A 10,723-nucleotide genomic window follows, 5' to 3' on the forward strand; every position below is an offset into this window, starting at 1 on the left:
GCAAACTTTCGCCGTTGTAAGGGTTTGAGATAGCGTTTGGCTCATTCTTAATGCTGTTAAAAGTGTGGGACGCTGCACACGTACTTCGTCATTTTTCAGTATCGTGCAGGTTTCATACAATACTTTACTTTCGTAAATTGGCCGCTTACCGCCATTTGTCAGCTGTAAGACCCATAAATGAAAGACACTAATTCCTTCTGGATTGTTTGCAGTTTTTCTTGTTTCCATTTATGCGGACTGTCACCGTTTTCTAGCGGCTGCACACGCTGTTCTGTTTAGAAGTTTACTAGGACGCTTCAACCATGTAACCATAAGTGCCGAGTGGCTTCGATTGTCTCCGTTGGGAGTGAAACAATACCTATGGTGACCAGGCAGGTCGTTGATAAAACCAGAAGATCCGCCAACATGCCACGTGTCATTACAAGCGAATTTGGCGTATGTCGTTTCCAATGCCTGCGGGTGTCATCTGCACTTCAGTATGTGCAGGGTGATCAGACGCTATCGCAGCACCTATGCACGCCTAATTACCGAACTGAATTAAGTTAAGGAAAACAGCGATGCTTACAAGGGCATTATGATGCTAAAGCCTCCGGATTTCGGGTTTTCCTTGCCAAAACAACCATGTGATTTTAAGGCGCACGTACAAGGGCGCGGACTAAATTTCACGTGCACAAGGGCAGAAATTCAGCCTTGTTGGTAAGACATTAGGAAAAATTTTGCAGCGCAAAGTAACGCAAGGACGAGAATGGAGGACACAACACGTGCGCTAACTTTCAACAAAAAGGTTTATTTCAACCGAAGCACGAATATATACAGTGGTGATGCTTGTTGAAGGTTAGCGCACGTGTTGTGTCCTCCATTCTCGTCCTTCTGTTATTTTGCGCTGCAAAATGTTTCCTAAATTTGACGATGTGTGATTCTTCAACGTGGCCATATAATGTGAACGCATTGGCGTTCTTGCATAAAGTCTCGGCAGCAATGTGGCCACCGAGGCTGGGAATAGAAGACGTCTGCCCAAGCTTAACAGCGCAGCAACTAAAGCGGATTCATCGCATCATTCCTTCTAAGCCATATCAACAAAGTTACCTCCACAGCACGTAGCCCGCGCCTGGGACTGATGTACTTACTCCTACATTTGTTTCTATCTGCTGGACGGCGTTGATTTTCACAGTCATGCGTCATATGCAATATGTCAGAGGACTCGGCGTCGTATGCAACCTTTATTGTTTCAATTTTATAGATAAGTGAGTATGCTCTGTCATGTGTACATCAAAGTTTGAGATTGGGCTAGTTGGTAATCCAGCGCTCGTCTATGTTCCCTTTCTTGTCCTTTGTCCGTTGTTGCGCTGATTGTTGAAGATGTGTACATCGATGAGGCGTTCTGATGAAAACGTTTAGAACCATCTGGATGACGATCCTTCGCAGGCCATGGGAAGAATAAGTTCAATGAAATTGGAGACCACTGTTGCTGATTAATATAACTTCCCTTTATTCCTTCTTGCGTCTCAATATGATGCTACAAATTTTCCATTCGCTTATGAGAGACCACCATTTCGTCTATAAGGGTCGGGACTTCGTCGCGAAGAAAACTTTCCCAGGCCAGCTGGAGATGCGGCATTCCGATTACGCCGATGGTCTCCACGAAAGCACTCATCCCGCGGCTGGTTCCCGTCACAAACAACTTCGGGTCCTCTAGGTTGTCCGTTTTGATGTTGCGAATGACAAGCCGCGGGGAGCCGTCGGAGTTTTTCATAACCGAGAAGTAGAGGCGCAGTTGGCTGGCAGTGACCTTTGAAGAGTAAAGAAAAGAGCAAAAGAGCTCAATCAATAAGTGAATTAGTTGATTGACTCGATTTTTGCATTGCCTGGTCAAGCAGGCTTAAGTGCATTCACACCTGAGAAGCAAAGAGAAAGTGAAAACGCCATAGCGGCAGGAAAACTGTGTTCGCGCTTCGAAAATGTTTACATTTGTTCTGCCCCTCCTGCATGCCGTCACCGCCGCTGCCGTCATCGCCACTTCGAGAATTCATTCTATTTTACCCATTTTCTGAACACTTAATTTATTACCGAATTCGAGTAATACGTGCAAAACACGGAAAAGGGGTAGCTTTCGCCTTTTCAAACCGCTGTTTCAGGAGATATATCAGCAGAAACTACATAAGCGGGCACGCCAGCAGCGGCGGCGGCGCAGGATTCACCCGGCTATGCAAAAGCGAGATACGTTGGAAAATGCCGACTCGCTGCTGCTTTGTCTTCGGCGAATTCCAGTCTTTTAAGCAATCTTAATCCAAAGGAGGCCCTCGAGGAACCCGTTCTTGTCGAGGCCTTGAGTTTTGTCGTGCTGCACGGGTAGTTTGCAATTGCGCCAATGCGAGCCACCAACGATGTCCTGGCCGCCATAATGAACGTGCGGCCGGCCGTTGTTTACAACACGTGGTTTAAGCTAGTGCAGCCAAAGTACGGCTTCCCGTCAAGCGGACAGACGATCCGCTTTCGCGTGGCGGAAAAATCGGTCTTGGATCGATTATTTCGTGTCGGGCTCGGCGCCTGGTTTTCCGGCCGCTTAGGCGGCGAAGCGAGTGAATTTCTAGTGAGTTTTGCCGCTTTCGCCCCCATCGAGGTCAAGTGTGAACGCGCCTTCAAAGCGGCCATCGCCGCTTCACTGCTGGGGACAATTATTAAGAGGAAAGCCTTAGACGCCCGGTGAAACACGAAAAGTGGCCGTCGGTGTCAACGCGAGTCATGCAAAAAATCATCAGCATGTGATAACGTCACTATATGATATCATCATGACGTCACATATGGCGAAAAGTTGTGCACGACTCTGATTTTGGCAACAATGGCCCTCTCATGTGACAAATCTTGCTTACGCAGCTATTTAACATCTCAGTGTCCTAATTGCATACTCTAAAGTATATACAAAGCATTCTCACATTAGTAGGGGCACTCTGAGGATTGGCAGTATTTCGTTTGATATATTCGCTGCCCAGGTAATTCATTTATAGCTAGCAATGGATAACGTAAAGGCTATGTCAGTGTAACGTGAACCCTCGAGTTGTTTCTTTGTTTGTGAGCACAATTTCAAGCGTTATACGGCACAGTGAAAGTGACCTACTGTTGACCCAAATGTTCCGCTGCTGCCAGTGCAGCTCTTCCAATCCACACTGATTCGCAACGGATCATTTGCAAACACGGCGGCTTCGACGATGGTGTGGCCGACGGCGCAGAAGATGTACGGCCGCTTGTACACCCAGAGGCTCCCGAAGTTTGACAGTTGTGGGTTGTCCAGCGAGAATCCGCTTAACCAGCTGTCGTCCAAGTAGCCTACCCTGCTTGTGTCCGATATGTTCCGTAGGTAGTAGTTTATGCTTTCGCTCTAGTCGATGTCCGGGGTGTGATCGCAGGGTCCTGCTCAAAATGAATCAGCAGCAGTTGTATTGTAGACAGGTTTCAGGACTGTCTAAAAAATAATAATAACATTTCTATTCTCACCAATACAGTGTTGATGGAGGGGATGAGAGAAAAAGCGACTAGCCGCTTGACTAAGTTCTGACCCCCCAGCTACATCAGGCACAGGTAGTGGTGGCGACAGGACACACAGTAAAATGGTAGCAATATCTTGCCCTAGTTACACAAAATACAAGCATATGCCTAAATTGAAGTAATTTTAAATGTAGACAGTGCAGGTTATATGCACTTTTCAAATAGCAAGAGATAGAGATAACCATGTGTGCAAATACGGCAGAAAGATAACCGTGAGAGCAAAAAAAAAAAACAAGAAACAGAACACGGCAACACATTAGTTGATACACATATGGAGATAGGACTAATGGGACACTTTTAGCTGTCTTATGAGTTAATGATGTATTGGTGGAGCTGAGCAAGTGTAATGTGTGTGATTTCAATGCCCGCAAAATGGAGGTTATTAACGCGATAGCGTTAAAGAGCTCGTATCGCAGAAATTCCGCCGTCGGCGTCGGCACCGTTGGTTGTGAGCGAAAAATCATCATCTTGTCCGTGACCGAAAAATCGAAAAAGCAGCAAATAAAATAACTAATAAAAATGTTGGGTCCCAGTGAGAATCGAACCCAGGCCGTCTGCGTTGCAAGCAGGTGTTCTACCACACAGCCACGCCTCTGCTTGGCGCTGCACTGAAAGTAACTTTGATGCTTCCCAAAAATACGCGTCCTGTATACAGGTGTCATAGTACGAGATGTAATATGGCAGTAATATTGCGTGGTACAAGCGTACATTGCCATCGGGCGTCACACCATGTGAATATCCTAATGACTTGGTGGTTTAAAGACAGCCACCCATTACAAAAGGCACACACATTACTGCGCGTATTCCCTTAAAACCACGTAGTGGGTGCATCGCAACTTCGAAAAAGTTTCTGGTTCAAAGCATGCTACCCATTACATAAGTCACACACCTTAGTGCGCGCATTCTGTTAAACACTCGTCGTGTTCGAAGTGCCCACTAGGGGCAGGATATCGCTATCGCGTTCAACTCTTAAATGCGAAGCTTAAGCGGCCCCCAATTTCTTTTTATTGTGACGGTTACTGATAAGAAATTATTTGCAGTCCGCATGATTAAACAGATCAGTACAAAGCCCTCAAGATAATGGTGTCCACTCCGCGAACTCAATGTGTGATTTGTGGTTGCTGTCCATTAGTGCCGTCAATCATTCTTCAACTGCTTGCTTCTTATTAAGAACAAGAAGATGAATACGTTCAGTGCAGCAGAGATGCTCAGTTATATAGCAATTGAAAAACTGTGATTACGGTTTATTTGTATTGATAAACCTGCTCGTGTTTTGCAGTTATGCCTTAAAGAGAGTGTAGACGTCCAGGGCGTTGGTTGCGCGATGATATTGCGTGTTCACAAGTAAAGAAAGACAAAGGCACGTCTACAATAAGAACTCGTATATTTAAGCAAAAGCGCTGCGAGGCGAACGAGGCAGCAGCGACGGGGCGACTGGCGTAGCTTCGGCCCGGCGGCTGTGTTTACAACACCCGGCCGACCCGGCCGCCGTAACTCGAGTTCCCAGGCCACTCTCCGTGACTGCACAGTAAACACAACACGATGCGAACGTGGACTCCGAGCGCCGAGCACGCTCGCTCGGCGCGGTTGCTATATAGGCCCCCCGCTAGTGAAGGAGCCCGCTGAAAGGAGGGAGCCTGAACGATACAGAGCGACGCTCCCTCGTTGCAGTGGTGGGAGGAGGTGAAGAGTGCGATGAAGTGGTGGGAACGGAGGCGGAATGTGTGGCGCAATCTGGAATACCACGGGGCAGTGGGTCCTCGACGATGGCTGCTTTAAGGCGGTCGATAGACACGGTATCATGACGACCGTTCAAATCAAGCGTGTAGAGCTTCTCATGGCGCTTGATGACGCGGTAAGGTCCATCGTAAGGGCGCTGCAAAGGCTTTCGGACTGCGTCGCGGCGCACAAACACGTGTGTCGCCGTTTCCAAGTCAGGGGAGATGTAGGTAGGAACACTGTGTTTTACGCGAGGTTGTGGGGCAGAAAGACTTCGCATAGCGGAGCGCACCTGCACCACATACTCGGTTGGATCAGGGCAAGGCGAGGTAGTTGAAGCATCAAAAAATTCTCCAGGAAGGCGGAGCTGTGAACCATAGGTCAGTTCGGCAGGTGTACACTTGATGTCTTGCTTTAACGTCGTCCTAAGACTAAGCAAAACAAGTGGCAGTGAAACTGTCCAGTTGACCGTGTCGGGTTGCGCCTTCAAGGATGCTTTCAGGGTCCGGTGAAAACGCTCGACCATGCCGTTAGCGATGGGGTGGTATGCTGTTGTGCGAATCCGCGAACTTCCCAGCAAAACCATGAGCTTCTTGAAAAGAGCAGACTCGAACTGTCGACCGCGATCGGTGGTGATTGTAGAGGGAACGCCAAAGCGTGACACCCAACCCGATACAAAAGCTTTAGCGATTGTTTCGCTTCTTATGTCGGGAATGGGAAACGCCTCTGGCCACCGAGTAAAACGGTCAATGCATGTCAGCAGGTAGGTGTTTCCATCCGATGGAGGCCATGGTCCGAGGATGTCCAGATGAACTTTATCGAAACGTTCTGAAGGCGGTGTGAAGGTGCCGTACGGAGAGCACGTATGGCGATAAACCTTGGACTGCTGGCACTGCAAACAACTACGGGTCCAAGCACGAACGTCTTTGTTAATTCCCGGCCAGACAAAACGCTGGGTGATAAGGTGTTGAGTAGCGCGGATGCCAGGATGGGAAAGGGTGTGCAAGGAGTCAAAAACAGCCCGACGGAAATCGCTCGGAACAACTGGTCGAGGGTTGCCGGTAGACATGTCGCATAAGATAGGAACGGTGCAGGACGGAAGGGTTACTTCACGAAACCTGAGTGTTCCAGGGGATAGGCGAAGTTTAGCGATTTCTTCGTCTTGTGCTTGCGCTGACGCTAGGGCGCTGAAATCGACAGTTGCCGGCGCTGCGGCACAAGATACGGAAGCCGTCAGGCGAGAAAGCGCATCGGCTGCAGCATTCGCAGATCCCTGCACATGCCTGAGATCGGTTGTGAATTCCGCGATATAAGCGAGGTGACGACTCTCACGGGGCGAAAATTTGCTGCTTGCAGACTTGATGGCAAACGTCAACGGCTTGTGATCCGTGGCGATGAAAAAACATCGGGCTTCAAGGAAATGCCTGAAGTGGCGCACACCCATATAAGCAGCAAGGAGTTCACGTCCGAAAGTGCTGTAGCGGCTTTCTGTGGGTGACAACTTGCGCGAGAAGAATGCCAAAGGCTGCCACGATCCGTCAACGAACTGTTGTAAGGCGGCTCCAACTGCCACATCCGACGCGTCGGTCATGAGGCAGAGTGGAGCGTCTGGTGTTGGGTGAACAAGCAGGGCGGCGTCTGCGAGCTCTGTCTTAACTGCTTCAAATGAGCTTGATGCATTCTCAGACCACGTAATGGAAGTACACTTCTTCTTCTTACCCTGAAGCAGGTCAGTAAGGGGTCTAATCAGGTCAGCACAGCGGGGAATGAAACGCCGATAGAAATTGATCAGTCCCAGGAACTCGCGCAGTTGACGCAAAGAAGTTGGCTTTGGGAAGTCTCGAACAATTTGCACTTTGGAAGGGAGTGGCCGGATTCCATGACAATCAACGTGGTGTCCGAGAAAGTCAAGTTCAGGCACGCCGAACGTACACTTGGTTTTGTTGACGATGAGGCCGTACTCGGCAAGGCGTTCGAAGAGCTGTCGAAGATGGGAAAGGTGTTCGTCTGCGTTGCGGCTAAAGATGAGGAGATCATCGATGTACGCAAAGCAGAACGGCAGGCCTCGGGTGACTGTGTCTACAAACCGCTGGAATGTTTGAGCGGCGTTACGGAGCCCGAAGGGCATCCTCAGGTATTCAAAAAGGCCGAAAGGTGTTATGACAGCAGTTTTGGGAATGTCCGAGGGTTCGACAGGTATCTGATGATACGCCTTGACCAGGTCAATCTTCGAAAAGATGGTTGCTCCATGCAGTGGTGCTGTGAAGTCCGCGATGTTAGGCAGTGGGTAGCGATCAGGAACGGTGGCGTTGTTCAAAGCGCGGTAGTCGCCGCAGGGTCGCCAGTCACCTGGGGACTTCTTGGGCACCATGTGCAGCGGAGAAGCCCAAGGACTTGATGAAGGTCGCACAATGCCAAGCTCGAGCATATGATCAAATTCAGCTCGGGCAACCTTGAGTCGATCTGGTGCGAGGCGTCGTGAACGACCATGGACAGGTGGCCCTGAGGTAATAATGTGGTGGGTAACATCGTGCTTGACAGGGCGCAAAAAATTGGACGGGCGAAGCAAGCTTGGAAAGTCGTCGAGTAACTGTTCGTACACTGACGAAGGTGGCTTGTTGATAACTGCGGTGATGCCGGTTGTTGACGCTATACCTTGCACCGTTAGGTGTGTCTTAGCATCGACAAGGCGCTTGCGGGAGATGTCCACGAGCAGGTCGAAATGACGAAGGAAGTCCGCTCCGAGAATTGGGTAAGAAACGTCCGCTACGAGGAAAACCCAACGAAAAACGCGACGGAGTCCAAGGTTAAGCGTGAGAGCGTGCTCACCGTAAGTCATGATAGTGGTCTTGTTGGCGGCTTGCAGCGTAAGTGCAGATCGGCGATTCTTCGGGAATGCGGGTGAGGGTGGAACAACGCTAACTTCGGCTCCCGTGTCCACGAGGAAACGGAGCCCTGATGTCTTGTCCAAAACGAAGAACAAGCGGCTGCTTGCTGGACCGCCACCACTCGCCGCTTCTAGTGGTGAGTCGGAGCGTTTCCCGAGAAAGTGCAGGGAGATGAGCACTTTCGGGCGGCTGCACCAAAGGTCCGGTGATACCAACACTCGCCGGGATGCGGAGACTGTGATGAGGAGCGCCGGCGGGAAGAGGAGCGGCGGCGTGACGAGGATCGAGAGCGCGCAGACAGGGTAGCTATCTGAGCGGAGAGCTGTTCGATCTGGCTGCGAAAGTCGTCGCGTAGGGCGTGCAGGTCTGGTGGCGAAGGGCGAGATGCCTCACTTGTTGTGGAAGTGGTCGCGATCACTGACATAGTTGGGGAGTCGAATTCCATCACGGAGTCGGCAAGCTGCGCGAGCTTTTCCAGCGACAAGTCCGCTGCAGCGGCGAGCACCATGCGGACGGTCGAAGGCAGGCGCTGTAGGAAGAGCTCTCGTAGCAGGTCCTGATCGAACGAGGTGGCCTTGTCACCAAGAAGCTGCTGAAGACGGCGCAAAAGCTGTGAAGGCTTACGGTCGCCTAGTTCTTCAGCAGAAAGCAGCTGTTGGAGACGCTGCCTCTCTGAAGACGAAGTGCGTTTGAGGAGCTCGGCCGACAACTTATCATAGGGGTTCGTCTCCGGTGGGGCCAGAATGAGGTCTCTGATTTCGCTGGCGATCTCCGGTGGAAGCGCAGACACCACGTGGTGGAATTTGGATATCTGAGTCGTTACCCGGGCCGTGACAAACTGGCTGTTTACTTGCGCCAGCCAGAGAGACGGATCAGCAGGCCAGAATTGCGGAAGCCGAAAAGAGACGGCGGAGACTGCTTGCGTCGCTGCAGGGTCGGGGGATGCTTGTCTGGAGTCGCCGGTGGTTTCCATCGTCGTCGCAGCCAGGAAAATGATTGTAAAAATTTCGATAGTCCGTGGTCACCAATTTGTAGACGTCCAGGGCGTTGGTTGCGCGATGATATTGCGTGTTCACAAGTAAAGAAAGACAAAGGCACGTCTACAATAAGAACTCGTATATTTAAGCAAAAGCGCTGCGAGGCGAACGAGGCAGCAGCGACGGGGCGACTGGCGTAGCTTCGGCCCGGCGGCTGTGTTTACAACACCCGGCCGACCCGGCCGCCGTAACTCGAGTTCCCAGGCCACTCTCCGTGACTGCACAGTAAACACAACACGATGCGAACGTGGACTCCGAGCGCCGAGCACGCTCGCTCGGCGCGGTTGCTATAAGAGCGTTACCAACATGAATATTTTAACAGTGTAATTAGAAGGACCGTATTTAAAAAAATGTTGGCACGGCTCAGCGTTACACCAAGGCTCCCCAAACGATGCGAGTTCGCGGGGGCGACGGCTTCACTCAGCAACGCATGTAAAGCAACGGCTTATGTAGAAGAAAAATGGCGTCGAGGTGTCAAATTAGGGGCGTAACAATGCTGGCATCACGAAGAACATTGTTACTGGTGGTAAAGTCGTACAACTAGATATGACCGAAGCAAAACAACCACGAATTCCAACTTGAAGTCTACACCCTGCTCGCTTCGGACCTGAACACGAACTTCCTTGTCTTAGGCCGTACTCAGTGACTCTATAGAGATACTGGCGGTTGCTGGCACAAAACCAACGTCAACAGTTAAGGGTGTAACGCAGTTTCTTGTAGCGGCTTCGACGCAGTCTTGACTGAGGTGAGGTTCGCACTGATGACCTACAGGGGCCTGCGAATGGCGGCAGAATATAGTTACTCACGGCTACCAATGCTCACAAGCACCGGTGTAGTCGACTTGCCCGTAGACGGCCGATGCATCTCAAGAACGCTGCCGTTTTCGAACGATTTGTGAAAAACGAGATAGCGGTCTTTGGCTGCAAGTATTCAATGCGTACTCATTCCAGCCCTGTTCGCCTCCGCATTTTACGCGTGCTTTAATCTGTCATGGATACACAAATCCTTTTCTCCATGTCTTTGCTTGGGTCTAGGTACGCGGAACATTAGAGAGCAGTGCGACCTAGGCGAACAAGTGGGTATTGCACGTGGTACTTCTTTGTGTTAACGCGAGAGTGTTAAAGAGCTCGTTTCGCAGACATTCTAGTGTCGGCGGCGACGGCATTTTTGGTTGTGAGCGAAAAATCGGCATTGTCCTTGAGAGAAAATTCGAGGTAGATGCACATAAAGAAATGATAAGAACGCTTCGGTTTAAGTGGGACCGCGGATTCGAACCTACGACTCCTCGCTCCGTGGCGCGATGCCTTTGGCCGCTCGGCCACCACGCCTACATGCTCAAGCATCCTAACAGCGAGCTATTTATATGTACCGCTTACCGTTGGTGGTACGCACGTCTTCGAGGTTCTTCAACGTGGCAGAGGCTTCCCTATCACCCGCGACTTGGTGCAAAGGGACAACGGGCGCGCTTATAAACGGCGCCGCCCCGCCGTGTTTCGTCTCGAAGTATACATGGATATAGGAGCCAGAGTGCGTCCG

Source organism: Rhipicephalus sanguineus, chromosome 11 (genome assembly GCF_013339695.2).
Source record: "Rhipicephalus sanguineus isolate Rsan-2018 chromosome 11, BIME_Rsan_1.4, whole genome shotgun sequence".
Taxonomy (NCBI): domain Eukaryota; kingdom Metazoa; phylum Arthropoda; class Arachnida; order Ixodida; family Ixodidae; genus Rhipicephalus; species Rhipicephalus sanguineus.